This window comes from Watersipora subatra, chromosome 1 (assembly GCF_963576615.1).
Source record: "Watersipora subatra chromosome 1, tzWatSuba1.1, whole genome shotgun sequence".
Taxonomy (NCBI): Eukaryota; Metazoa; Bryozoa; class Gymnolaemata; order Cheilostomatida; family Watersiporidae; genus Watersipora; species Watersipora subatra.
The window spans coordinates 70,397,681-70,412,391 of record NC_088708.1 but is presented as its reverse complement, the minus strand read 5'-3'; the positions used below and the strand labels follow the sequence as shown (position 1 = coordinate 70,412,391).

General features: G+C 40.5%; 1 protein-coding gene across 1 annotated transcript in view; it reads right to left on the bottom strand.

Moving 5' to 3' along the window:
* The window catches only part of LOC137396544 (glycosyltransferase 1 domain-containing protein 1-like), a 50,160-nt gene extending 35,994 nt beyond the window's left edge, over nt 1–14,166 (bottom strand). Inside the window, exon 1 of the mRNA XM_068082859.1 lies at nt 14,049–14,166. The gene's annotated coding sequence lies outside the window, so the exon portion shown is untranslated. The remainder of the gene's footprint in view (nt 1–14,048) is intronic.
* Nucleotides 14,167–14,711: the final 545 nt, after the last annotated feature.

Sequence of the window (14,711 nt, the reverse complement as noted above, 5' to 3'; positions counted from 1 at the left end):
TAGGTAGAATGGAAGCCATGGGTGTTATCTCCCAAGTAAAAAAAACCTACTAAATGGGTGAGTGGAATTGTGCGTCTAGAGAAAAAGGACGATACAGTGAGGATTTGTCTCGACCCCAGAGATCTGAACAGAGCAGTGTAGAGAGAACATCATAAGATTCCAACGCTAAAAGACACAGCTTTCAAGTTTGCTGAAATGAAATACTTCACTATTCTTGATATGAAGCATGGATATTGGCGTATTGTTCTGGATGAACAGAGCTGTTTGCTTACAACATTCACCACTCCTTTTGGCCAGTATTGCTACAGACGACTGCCATTTGGACTCCACTCACCTGCTGAAAGTTTTTGAAAAATGTGTGGAACAGATATTTGGTGATTTTCCTGGCTCGATATACTTTGATGACCTCATTGTGGCACGGGAGAGAGACACGGGAACAACATGACATTAACTTGAGAAAATTGTTACAATTGTTGTTGTTACAACAATTGTTCAACTGAATCGGTCTGAGGTAGCTTATCTAGGACATATTGTATCAGTGGAGGGACGTAAACCAGATCCAGCGAAAGTTCGTGCTATCTCAGAGATGCTAAACCCAACTGATAAAAATGGTGTACAGAGAGTTTTACAAACACTCAACTTTCTTCACAGTTATATACCCAATTTGTCAACACTGACACAGCCTCTTCGCAGCCTGCTTAAGAGTGATGTAACTTGGTTCTGGAAATAGGAGCAACAAGATGCTATAGATGCCATCAAAAATATACTGTCTAGTAACCAGGTTCTCAAGTACTTTGATGTAAACAAAAAGCTAGTTTACAAGTGGATGCATCACAGTATGGCTTAGGTGCTGTATTGCTTCAGGAAGGAAGACCTGTGGCGTATGGATCAGAGGCTTTCACACCAGCTCAAATAAATTACCCACAAATCAAGAAAGAGCTTCTGGCTATGGTATTTGGATGTGAGTACTTTCACAGCTAGTTGTATGGTCATCCCATATCCATTCAAACAGACCACAGCCCCTTACTACCCACCATAAAGAAGCCACTTCAAACGGCGTCGCCACGGCTACAAAGACTACTGATCAGACTGCAGCGATACTGTGTTGCCAAGGTTACTTATGTGCCTGGAAAGTATCTTTATTCAGCTGACACTTTATCTAGAGCTTTTATGAAGGACATCCCATCTGGACTAGTAGATATTGAGGATGAGATAGTGATGGTGCACTCATTAGAAATAGATGATGATATGTCAGACTGGCTTTCCAGAGCTTATGCTGATGACCAGACTATGGCTGAGCTGAAACTGCTGTGTCAAGATGGATGGAACTGGCCTTACAAAAGGCATGCACCCTGCAATTTTCATCCATACTGGCACATTAGTGATGAGCTATATGAATCAGATGGTTTCCTGTATCTAGGTGAATGTTTTGTCATATTAGCATCTGCACAGAGAAAAGTGTTTGAAATGATTCACAAAGGCCACCTGGGAATGCAAAATGCAAAGATAGTGCTAAAAGAACAGTTTATTGGCTAGGCATGAATAAAGATATTGAGTCAAAAGTGAGTTCCTGTCATGATTGTGCTGTATTCGCCAACAGACAAACAAGAGTGACTCTGATGCCACATGAAGTTCCAGAACTACCCCGGTATACAGTAGCCATGGATATCCTAGAGTTTAAAGGAAACAACTACTTAGTGGTTGTTGATTGTATGTCTGATTTTTTCAAACTTAGAATGCTGAGGTGAAAGACTGCAGACCAGGTGATATTAGCTCTCAAATCAATATTTGCTGCGCATGGCATGCCCAAGTCAATTATGGCTGATAACATGCCTTTTAGAAGCTATGATATGAAGGAGTTTGCTAGAGATTAGGGGTTTTCTATTGTCACTTTTAGTCCACATCACCGCCAGTCTAACGGACTGGCTGAACGCTATGTACAGACTATAAAGCAGTTCATGAAAAAGTGTGAAAACTCTGCAGAGGACATCTATCGCTCACTTCTAGCTTATCGGGAAGCTGCGCTGTCTGGATGCCTGTACAGTCCTGCTGAAATGCTATTTAGTAGAACATTGAGAACTGGATTACCTATAACTACAAAGTCGCTGAAACCTACAGTAGTTGCTCCATTTGAGATGCTGTGCAAACGGCAGGAGCTAGCTAAAGATCAGTACAACCAGTACAACCATGCTAAAGCTTTGCCTGGCATACAACCTAATACCCCAGTGCTCGTGAGAACAGATCAAGAGAAAAAGTGGTCTGCAGGACAAGTAATTGCTACTCATTCCACGCCAAGGTCTAATATTGTTGATACTGGCAAAAGTTTGGTGAGGAGAAACACAATACACCTGAAGACCAACAAAACACCAACTATATTAATGCAGAGCCTAGAGCAACCAACAACCACACCAACATCTAGCTAAGACGACACAGAGCCGTTTATACCTACTGAGAACTCTACTCTCAACAGCTCGCTTATGGAACCACCTGCAAACCCATCGACAGCTCAACGTCAACTGCCGCCCACTACACCATCCAGGACAGCTACAACTAGGGCCGTTCGACAATCTAGAGGTACTCTACTTGTCCGCTTCAAGGACTACGAGATGTAAATTGACAATACCGCGACTTGTATATATGTTTGTATTAACTTTCGTTCACTACTTCGTTATAAAGATACATCACACTACATAGTATTATTCTTCCATGGAAAAGGAGGATGTTGCGTTTCGCTTTGAAACTATAAATATGATTATTATTATCGCCACAATTGGAATCGCTAATAACCAGACCGCACAATCCAGAGAATGGGACGACACGCAACAGCTAAAAAGAGATGTGCGTTACAAGTTAACTCGAAGAATTCTTCAGGCTGCCCAGCCACGTTCCACTCAATATACATACAGAAGTTGACACTAGAATAACATCATACCTATACAAGGTGAGAATACAACAATGGCTACTTCAACAAGTTGATCTATCAATGCTTATAAACTATTCTATCTCTCTAAAGCAACATATGATTTATTGAGAGACTTAATCTATATGCACCTGAACCAGATGAAGAAGCTTAGACGTACCAACGATTCCATCTTCAGAAAGACACACTAATGTCAACACAGCAGAAGTTACACGAAAAGACTAGAAATCAATCAAACCTCCAGATGGATATGAACTATACGAACTTCACTTAGACGGCCAGTGAGATGAAGCGAATTACATAACATCTGAGCAAACGATAGCGAAGATACGCTATGAGTTAGTTGTTGAGAGACAAGCCTACGCACATGTTACTGTGTCTGATTTACAGGCTACATTAGTTTAGTTTATAGTTACATATTAGAAGTTGTGTTGTTTCATATTGGTGCAGACAACTCCAATTTACATATGCTATGTTGGTTACAAGCTCACATATACAAATGCTGCCAATTGGTTAATAGGTCAATTAATCAATGTCTATTGGTTCATTTATTTTTCTGTGCATACCTCTACTTGTAAAAGCAACTTCCTGTTCTGTTCTAATTACAAAGCATGACAGCAGCACATTCTCTCCTAATCTCTTAATTATGGCTAGTAACACACAATCATCAACTAGCTTCACAGGTATAGGCCCAGGAGCAGACTCTATTTCAATGGGAACCAGGCATCATATCAAATATGGGAAACCAGGTTCATAGACTAGTTATACACAGTAAATAAAGGGCTCCACAAGGCAATACTTCCCAAAGTGTCAGCAGTTGAAGATGATACAGATTATGATGAAAAGACTAGATGGGATTATGCAGAATTAGTCCAAGCTCTTGACGAACGGTCTCTTCAACTGATAATGAATGACAGTAAAGATGATGGTAGGAAGGCTCTACAAGTGTTGAGAAACCACTTCGCGAGTATAGAGAAACCGCGTGTACTTACACTTTATGAAGAGCTAACCACACTAAACATGAAAACTACAGAAGACATCACAGATTTCATCACAAGAGCGGAAAGAGCAGCTATATGACTTAGATCCGCTGGTGAAACTATCTCAGACAATTGGATAATAGCAATGATACTAAAAGGTTTACCATATGCATTTCAGCCGTTCGTGGCAATACATACGCAGCTAGACAAGGTTAAATCTTTTACAGAGTTTAAAGCAGCGGTACACAACTTTGCTAACACAGAATCCGTACGTATAGCAGCGCAGTCATCTGCTCTAGCTGCAAGTAGTAGACCTAACCTAACACTGCATTCACACCACGACAACCAAGTGCATCAGGAAAACCTGCACAGCAAAAATGTATGGCATGTGGAAAGATGAATCACAAATCGTCGCAGTGCCGATCGAAAGCCAAACTTCAATGTGGATACTGTCAGACCCCAGGACATATTGAAAAAATATGCTTAAAAAAGCAGCATGAGAAATCATCTGACACACGTGCGAAGGTCACTGAAGAAACTACAACACAATTTTCGTTCACTACCTCAATCGACAGTGAAGATGTCAACCATGCTATGACATCACGATATGACAATAGCAACAGATTATTAGTGGACTGTGGCGCAACCTGCCATAAAGTAAACAATCCCAACTACTTTACATCATATGATGATAGCTTCAATCCAAAGCAACACTTCATTCAGTTAGCTGATGGACATAGGAGTAATGAACTTGCTACTGCTCGAGGTAATGCTCAATTCACCAGTGCTGACTCTGAAGGTAAGATGCATAAAATATCTCTTCATTATGCATTGCTAGCTCCAGACTTCCCGGTGAGCCTCTTCTCAGTACAGTCAGCCGTTCAGTCAGGTGCTGAAATAACATTTACTAGGCAACACACCACGCTTACAGCTAATGGCACTGACTTTAGCATTACTAAACTTAGCAAACTATATGATTTGCAAACTGACAGCTGTGATGACTCAATAAATGTCACTAGGAGTATTGAGGATTGGCATGTGTCTTTAGGTCATACTAACTATGATGATATTATTAGCTTACAGTCAGTTACCCGTGGTATGACAGTACAAGGCAAACCAACTAAGACTTGTACCGCATGCACCACAAACAAAATGACTAAAATACCAAAATCACATGATGACCATCCCACGTACGCTACTAAGCCACTTGAACGTGTACACTCTGATTTATGCGGTCCAATCGACCCGACCTCCAGAGAAGGTCATAGGTACATTATAAACTTTGTTGATGAATATTCTACCATGTTTTTTGTGTACTTTTTGCGTTGTAAAAGTGAAGCACAAACCGCTCTAAGCAAGTTCTTGTCAGAGGTTGCACCTATAGGTAGCGTTAAAGAACTCCACTCAGCAACGGGGGAGAGTACATGGGTCACGCTTTTCAAAAGGTGTTACTAGACAACAAAATCAAACATACAACAACTGTCCCATATACACCATACCAGAAGAGTAAATCCGAGAGAGCATGGCATTCCCTAATGGAAATGTCTAGATGCCTCATATCAGAAGTGAAAATAGCCAAAACGTACTGGACTTATGCAGTCAAACACGCCCAATACCTACGTAACAGGAGTTACCACCGCCGTACAAACTCCACAGCATACAAACTATTAACTAACACTAAACCTGACATGAGCAAAATACATAAGTTTGGTTCAACATGCACATATTACGTCGATGGACACAAACAAAAACTAGATGCTCGAGGCCAGATTGGTATTTACCTAGGTATTGATACTCAGAGTAAAGGGTATTACGTGCTGTATGACAACAAGGTTACTACTACACGCAATGTAACTATACATGTCAATATGGAGAGCAAAAAATGTCATGAAGATATTGGAACAGAACCCTATGATTCACCTCACATTGCTACCAGCCAATGCAGTGAGACCTACTAGTTTAGGACCTCCTAACAGAGTTTCAGAACTCGTAACACAGCCTGTAGACCTAAAGCAAAAGCAGGCTAACCATGAAAGGCCAGAGCAAGAGCAACTAGCACCAAACCTAGAGCCTGAAACTTATGAAAGGCCTAGCAGGGAGAAGAAAACTCCAAAACATCTGTCAGACTACTATCTGTATCTCACAGACCCACACACTGACCATGCTTATAACACAAACACACTACCACTCATACCTAACATATATGAGGAAGCTATTACTTCAGAAGATGCCAAACAATGGAAATTAGCAATGGATACCAAGATATCCACATTTGAGGCGAATAACACATGGACTCTCAAGCAACTACCTGCTGGACGTGAGGAGACAAAAGGACGTTGGGTATTCACTGTCAAACAAGGCAGACAACTAAATGATATCCAGTATAAAGCTAGATATGTAGCACGAGGTTACTCACAGAAGCATGGGATTGATTACGACGAGACTTATTTCCCTACAACCAAGTTTACATCCATACGCACATTGCTACAAAAAGTGGTGAATGAAAACTTGAAGTCACACCAACTAGATGTCAAGGGAGCATACCTTAACGCACCCATAGACAAGGATATCTATATACAGCAACCACCCGGGTATGAGAAAGCCCAAGTTGGAGATGTCCCACTCACGTGTCATCTAAACAAGTCTTAATATGGACTTACACAAAGTGGGCGAAACTGGCACACCACTTTCACAGACGAGCTCAAATCTATGGAATATACTGCTAATAGTGTTGATCCCTGCTTGTACAACAAATACATAGGCTCAGATCAAATCATCATACTCTTCTGGGTTGATGACATCATCTTCGGCAGTAACAAACAAGAACTCATTGACTATACACACACTTCATGAGAGATTCAAAATGGACAATAGAGGATAATTGCAATGGTTTCTGGGAATAGATTTCCGTTCCCTGAGGAATGGCCATTATCAAATGAGCCAAGAACGTTATATTGAAGCCATTCTCAGACGCTACAATATGACAGAATGCAAATCTGCCAATACACCAGCTGACAAAGCCATTGATTTGAAAAAAGCCACCGATGGAGACGAAGTAGATACCAATTATCCATACAGACAGGTGATCGGAAGCCTCATCTACTTGATGACAGGCACTCGCCCGGACATAAGTTGGATAGTCTAAAAGCTATCACAATTTCTGGAGAAGCCAACTTATGTTCATATTACAGCAGCTAAGAGAGTTTTGCGCTATCTAAAGACTACTAAGTCTTATACGCTGACATTTAAGCCCTCAGATCCTACACTAATCGGGTACTCTGACTCAGATTAGGGTGGAGATTTAGACGAAAGGCGATCAACCACAGGCTATGTGTTTACTCTAGGTAGTTCCGCACCTATCAGCTGGATATCGCACAAGCAAACAGCTATAGCTCTATCATCAACTGAAGTCGAGTACATTGCAATGGTTTAAGCTACTAAGGAAGCCATACATCTACGACAATTGCTAAACTCACTCAACATGCAACAAGATAACTCGACAACTGTCTACGTTGACAATCACAGTGCAATTGCCCTGGCTAAGAACACTGACGAGCATCACAATCGCAGCAAACATGTAGACATACGATATCACTTTATTAGACTACAAACCGATGTTGTATACACCTACATTAAAGGTTGACTTGCAACAAAATTCACATTACCGTTATTTGATATGAAAAGATTCACCATGTCTTACTCTGTTGTGTTGTAGGTGCAAAATATGTGGAAAGGTGATTACAAGCTCTTAAAAGCTCAAAAACGAACAGAAAATCGCAGCCACATGAGACCGCCGTAGTTTGGATTCCCTTTCCAAAAGTTGTAGTTGATGTAGTTGTGAGAGATGGTTTCTGTTTACACTTTCTTGCAACCTTATTCCTCGAAATATTTTCACAAATATACTTCACGCATTCAATAAAACCATGTCTATTGTTCTTATGCGTCTGTTTTATCGTCATTGTAATGCTGTCACTTTTAGCACTGATATCTTATAACTTACCGTAAAAATTCATTTAATTCTTTAACCCTAGCTCGAAGGAGTACATATCATTGTCGGGCAATTATGACGAGCCTGTTGGTCACCCGTGATAATCGAAAAGCGCTGCAGAAATTATTTGCGAAGTATTGGGTCACATGATCAGATTACGACTAGACGATTATCCCAGGCCGAAACAAGACTGTAAAGCAGCGAGCATCTATATTTGATACGGGGTCTTCGGTAAAACCTGAAGTGTTTGTCATAAACTAGTACTACGATAAGTTTTATATTGAGCTTTTTATTGGCTTTTCAATTCACGTGAGAACATACGTGACAAGACGATAACCAAATTTCATGGTTACGTCATCGAAATAATGAGATTCCTATCTACGGCAGCTTTTCATTTTTGAGCTTGTAAGAGCTTGAAAGCATATTTCCACATATTTGGCACTTACAACACAACAGAGTAAGACTTGGTGAATCTTTGGATACCAAATAACTGTAATGTCAATTTTGTAGCAAGTCAACCTTTAACACTAACAATAATATGGCTGACGTATTCACTAAGCCACTCGACAGAGTCGCACATATGCGTCAACGAAAGATGTCGCTCCAGCTTGAGGGGGCGTGTTGAGAGACAAGCCTACACACATGTTACTTGTTATGTCTATTATATATATTTGCTTTTATTTACTAGTGTTATATTACCGCGCGTAATATTATATTGGCGTATGAATATGTATGTAAGTAGTCGGAGCGGAAATTGCGGTCATGTTGCGGGCAGATATGTAAAAGTGTTTTTTCAGGCTGTGAGTTTGTAAACTGAATAATAAATATAGCTTGTTATTACTGTGAAAGTGTCTTGTAAACATAACAATTGGCGACAAGGATGGGATGGTGTTTAATAGATAATTAAACATCATCGTGAAGAACAGCATGAAGATATTCCCTACGGAGATTCACTAACAACAAAGCGAAGAGTTAAGTATTAAGCAGTTACTATTGTATTGGTTGTTGATTTAATTAACTCCAATCATTCAAGTCAACCGAACAAGTCAAGAGGTATACTAATAGTAGTAGTAAGTAGCTGTACAAAAAAATTTTAGCATTGTGATCCTGGAGTGACACTTTGTAGTAGTAGTTGTCAGCACTGGTCTACAGTCATACCGTCGTTTGAGTAAATTCAATTTTGGTGTAAATCACAAATTTGAAATCATGGCAGACTTGGGTGATTTGAGGGGGCCAGGTAAATTTGAACCTGATGGTGATGCTAGTACTGTATCTTTGAGATGGAAAAGTTGGTTAGAGGAATTCGAATGTTTTGCAGACTGTAAGGGTGTCGCTAACCAAGCAAATGATGGAGCAAATGCAATTAGAACTGAAAATAGAACTAAATGCCGTGCTCTGTTGTTATATTTAGCTGGTCCAAAAGTCAGAGAAACTTTTAAGAGTCTGGAAAATTCTGGTAATGCAGACCAATATACGGAGGCCATCAATGCACTCGACAGACACTACATTGTTGCACCAAATCCGACATTCCAACGACATTTGTTTAGGAAAACCACTCAAATTTCTGGAAAGACTGTTGCACAATATGTAGCACGTTTTAGGTCTATTGTTGAGGGATGTGAATACGACAATGTTAATGTAAAAATCAAAGATCAGGTAGTAAGTAGTTGTTTGTCAGATACTCTAAGGTCGAAATTACTCAGTAAAGGGGCGGATTTAGATCTTGCTAAACTATTAGAAATTTTTGCTAATCTTGAGGCAGTTGAAAAACAGACTAGAGAGATGAAAATAAGTCATGCCCCAGTTCAAGTCAATACAGTAAAATATCAGAAACCCAGTCATCAACAGGCAGCTTCTAAACCAGTTTACAACCTTGAATGCTATAGGTGTGGCAAGCAGGGACATATAGATTCAGATCCCAAGTGTCCTGCTAAAAGAAAAACTCGTAAAAAGTGTGGTGGGAAAGACCATTTAGCAGTTACATGCCGAACAAAAACTAAGCCAAAAGCTAGTAGCCACCCAAAATCAGCTGGAAATTCACAGAAACGTAAAACTCAAGTTCACCAGGTCACTGACAAGAAAAATGCCGATGGTGATGACCAACAGGCGAGCCAATATGCTTTTGCAGTAAAGTCAAGTGTTATAGAGTCTGACAAAGTCGTTGTAAATGTCGATGGTGTTAACATGACTTTTATTGTTGATTCCGGCAGTGACTGTAATATCCTTAGCCGCAGCTTGTGGGAAAGAACAAAAAGTGAAAACATCTCATGTAAAAGTAAAGGTGAAAATCGAGAAATCTACGCATATGGTGCTGACAAGCCTTTAAAGGTAATGTGTTTTTGATACTCTTGCTAGGCATAGTCAAACTGAAATACACACCGAGTTTGTAGTGGTAGATCATGATGTTGAGGCTCTATTAGGTAGAGAAACGGCTAAGTCACTCAGTGTGCTCAGGATTGGTGCGAACGTAAATAGATGTGCAGGCGATGGGTATGCAAGTTTGTGCAACAAGTACGAACGAGTTTTTAGTGGTGTAGGTCTCTTGAAAGATCGTGAAATCAAATTGTACATCGATCGGTCGGTAAAACCAGTGATCCAGCCCTACCGTCGAATACCCTTTGGGCTGAGAAGTAAAGTTGAGGAAAAACTCCAAGAGTTGGTTGAGGCTGACGTGATTGAAAAGGTTCATGAGCCTACTGATTGGGTAAGCCCAGTGGTCATAACCCCCAAACCTAATGGTGACATCCGCTTGTGCATAGACATGCGACAGGCTAATCAGGCAATCAAAAGGCAAAGACACCCCATCCCAACAATTGAAGAAATGTTGCTGGATATGAATGGCTCCAAGTTTTCAGTAAACTAGACCTCAAATGGGGCTTTCACCAAATAAAACTTCATGAAATCTGCCGAGGTATAACAACTTTCAACACACACACTGGCCTATATAGGTACAAACGTCTTATGTTCGGCATAAATGCCGCACCTGAGTTATACCAATATGAAATACAAAGTTGTGTCCGGTATACCAGGAGTTTCAAATATGAGTGACGACCTGGTTGTGCATGGCTCTACAAAGAACGAGCATGTCAACAGACTAGAACAGGTCCTAAACCGGTTGTCAGAGGCAGGGCTGACATTAAACCGAGAAAAATGTGTGTTTGGAGCCACTGAAATTGAATTTCTGGGCCACAAGTTATCCAGTGAAGGTGTGAACCCTGGTGCTGGCAAAGTTTCAGCCATTTTAAATGCAAGTCAGCTAAGCGATGTCTCCGAGGTACGAAGTTTTTTAGGCCTTATAAACTATTTAGGTCGTTTTGTCCCTAATATGTCCCGCATCAGTGAACCATTGAGAAGGCTCACCTGCAAAAATGTACCTTTCATTTTTGGTACTGAGCAGATTGCCAGTTTCGACCAACTTAAGAGGCCCTTGCTCAACACGTAACACTGGGATACTTTGACAAGGATGCAGAGACCAAGATTGTTGCAGATGCTTCACCTGTCGGCCTGGGCGCTGTTTTGGTTCAAATCCATTGTGATGCACCCGGTGTCATAGCTTTTGCTAGCCGCTCATTGACTGAGGTTGAGCGCAGATATAGTCAGACGGAGAAAAAGGGTTTAGCGCTAGTTTGGGCTTGTGAACGGTTTGCACCATATGTGATAGGTACTAAATTCGACCTAGTGACAGATCATGAGCCGCTTCTAGCTATATATGGTCGAAAATCAAGACCTAGTGCACGCATAGAAAGGTGGGTTCTCCGCCTACAGCCATTTGACTTTAATGTGGTGTATGTAAAAGGGAAAAACAACATTGTAGACCCACTTTCGAGGTTGATATCACACGACTCTAATGCTAAAAATTGGTCCAAGGCTGATCTTGAAGAGTTGTCAGTAAGAGCAGTAGTTGTTAATTCCACCCCCAAAGCTCTAACTGCTAGACAGATTGAAAGAGCATCCGATCTAGATAAAGAGTTAGTGGAAGTAAAATCATGTCTTGAGAGTGGAAATTGGTCACAGTTTACTGGTCATAAACTTTTCCGAGCGCTATCCCCCGAGTTGTGTAGTGTAGGCTCAGTAATACTCAGAAGCTCTAGAATAGTGATTCCCAAAAGTCTGAGACCTCAAGTACTGTCTCTCGCCCATGAGGGTCACCTAGGTATAGTGGGTACAAAAAGTAATTTAAGGAGCAAAGTTTGGTGGCCAGGTGTAGATGCTGAAGCTGAGAAATTGTGTAAATCGTGTCATGAGTGTCAAATCGCAGAGAGGGGTTTCGGTCCAGAACCTTAGAGATCCACAAAACTGCCCACTGGCCCATGGGAGGACTTGGCTATCGATTTCTTAGGCCCACTACCTTCAGGAGAATCTATGCTAGTTGCAGTGGACTATTACAGTAGGTTTTATGAAGTCGCATACCTCAAAAATACCACTGCAGAAAAGACTGTGCTAGCCCCAGATTCTATGTTCTTTATACATGGTCTTCCTAAAACTGTGAAGTCAGATAATGGACCCCAGTTTGTTTCCCAAGTATTCCAAGACTATTTAAAACACAATGGCATTGAGCACTTAAGGGTGACACCAAGATATCCACAAGCAAATGGGGAAATTGAAAGACAAAATTCCTCACTCATGAAACGCATAAAGATTGCTTACAGCCAAAATCGAGATTATAAGCCTGAGGTTCAAAAGTACATGGCAGCATATAGGTCTATCCCTCATCCTAGCACTGGCAAACCGCCAGCAGAGTTGTTATATGGGAGAACTATTAGAACAAAAATTCCCAGATTTGAGATCTATGCTGGTGACCAGGCTGTGAGAGACTCTGACGAAGAGTACAAAGCTAAATCTAAATTGTATTTTGACCAGAAAAATTCTGCAGATTTTGCATCCATAATACCAGGTGACACGGTGCTCATGAGGCGGGAGGTCTAAAACAAAGTTGACACACCTTTTCAGAATACTCCAGTCACTGTCGTAGAAAAAAATCAAAATCAGGTGACTGTTGAGTGTCCAGGTTAAAGCGCAATGTAACATGTTTTAAACCCTACATACTGCCGAGTGATACTCTTGTAGGTAGAGAAGAAGCGGAAAGCCAAGAGACAGGTACATCCAGTCTAGCTGAGCAGACGCCACTCCCAGATCTTGTAGATGAGACGCCTTTGGAACCTGAGCCGACACAGGAGACACCTACTACAACCAAGCCGAGATGGACAAGAGAGAGAAACACAAAGCCACCAGGCTATCTGGAGGACTATGTCATGGGAAAATAACTCCCACTTACATACAGTTTACTTCTACTCATACTCGTATACAGCCGAGTGATACTAATACTCCGTTACATTTACTCATATACAGTCGAGAGATACTCATACTCAGTTACACTACATACAGTTTCACAGATATCCATATTTTATCACATTTTGTCATTTGTGGCATAACAAACTTTATCGAGAAAAAGAAGGATGTTATGTCTATTATATATATTTGCTTTTATTTACTAGTGTTATATTACCGCGCGTAATATTATATTGGCGTATGAATATGTATGTAAGTAGTCGGAGCGGGAATTGCAGCCATGTTGCGGGCAGATATGTAAACGTGTTTTTTCAGGCTGTGAGTTTGTAAACTGAATAATAAATATAGCTTGTTATTACTGTGAAAGTGTCTTGTAAACATAACATTACTGTGTCTGATTTACAGACATATTAGTTTAGTTTATATTTACATATTGGAAGTTGTGTTGTTTCATATTGGTGCAGACAACTCCAATTTAAATATGCTATGTTGGTTACAAGCTCACATATACAAATGCTGCTAATTGGTTAATAGGTCAATTAATCAATGTCTATTGGTTCATTTATTTTTCTGCGCATACCTTTGATTGTAAAAGCAACTTTCTGTTCTGTTCTAATTACAAAGCATGACAGCAGCACATTCTCTCCTAATCTCTTAATTATGGCTAGTAACACACAATCATCAACTAGCTCAACATTAGATAGGCCTGCCTACCCATCTTTTATTTATTCACTTACGACCAAATAAACATATTTATTTGTTGGCAAAATACGTAGCACAATTGTTTAATATTGGATACAACGCGGACAGAATAGATAGGAAACCTAAATATATAATGCAAAATATGAACAGTATCCTGGGTTTGACATACCTGCCAACCCTCACGCATTGGGCGTGAGACTCACGCAATCGCCCCGAAGAAAAAATGAAAACGCGTGAGATTTTTGCCCCAATTTCCACAATTTTATATATACTATCATTGATACATCAATTGCCCCAAAACCAAATCTCACGCATTGCCCCACTCTTGGGTTGGCAAGCCTGGGGTTTGATGACACAATCACATAACTAATGATTCACAAATTATTCTTTTGAATACGCAAATTCACTTAACTAAGCTATCGTTAGCTTGCTACTCAAGTTAATGCTTAGTTTCAGTTTGTTCTTTAAGAAGCTCGCTGAATATTTACGAAATGCAACTCGTCTTAGAAGTCTCACCGCTGCTATATCGATGATAGATTATGGAGCACGGATACTATGAGAGGGCCGAAGGGCCACCGATCGCAAGGCGCACGGTGGCCCTCGCGCTATTGGCTAATCGTGTTCCGCACTTTTTGCAAAATCAGCTCGTTTTGTCCCAATGGAGGGACAACTTCAAAAGTGCTTTAGCAATAGAACAGAGTTTAAAATCGTTGTTATGAAGGGCCTATAAAGGCGCACCTTGAGAAAAAATACAAACCCTATGCTAGATAGACCTACATGTAAGTAAATGATGTGATGAACGTTCAAAATAGAATTGGGCATATGCAAAAAG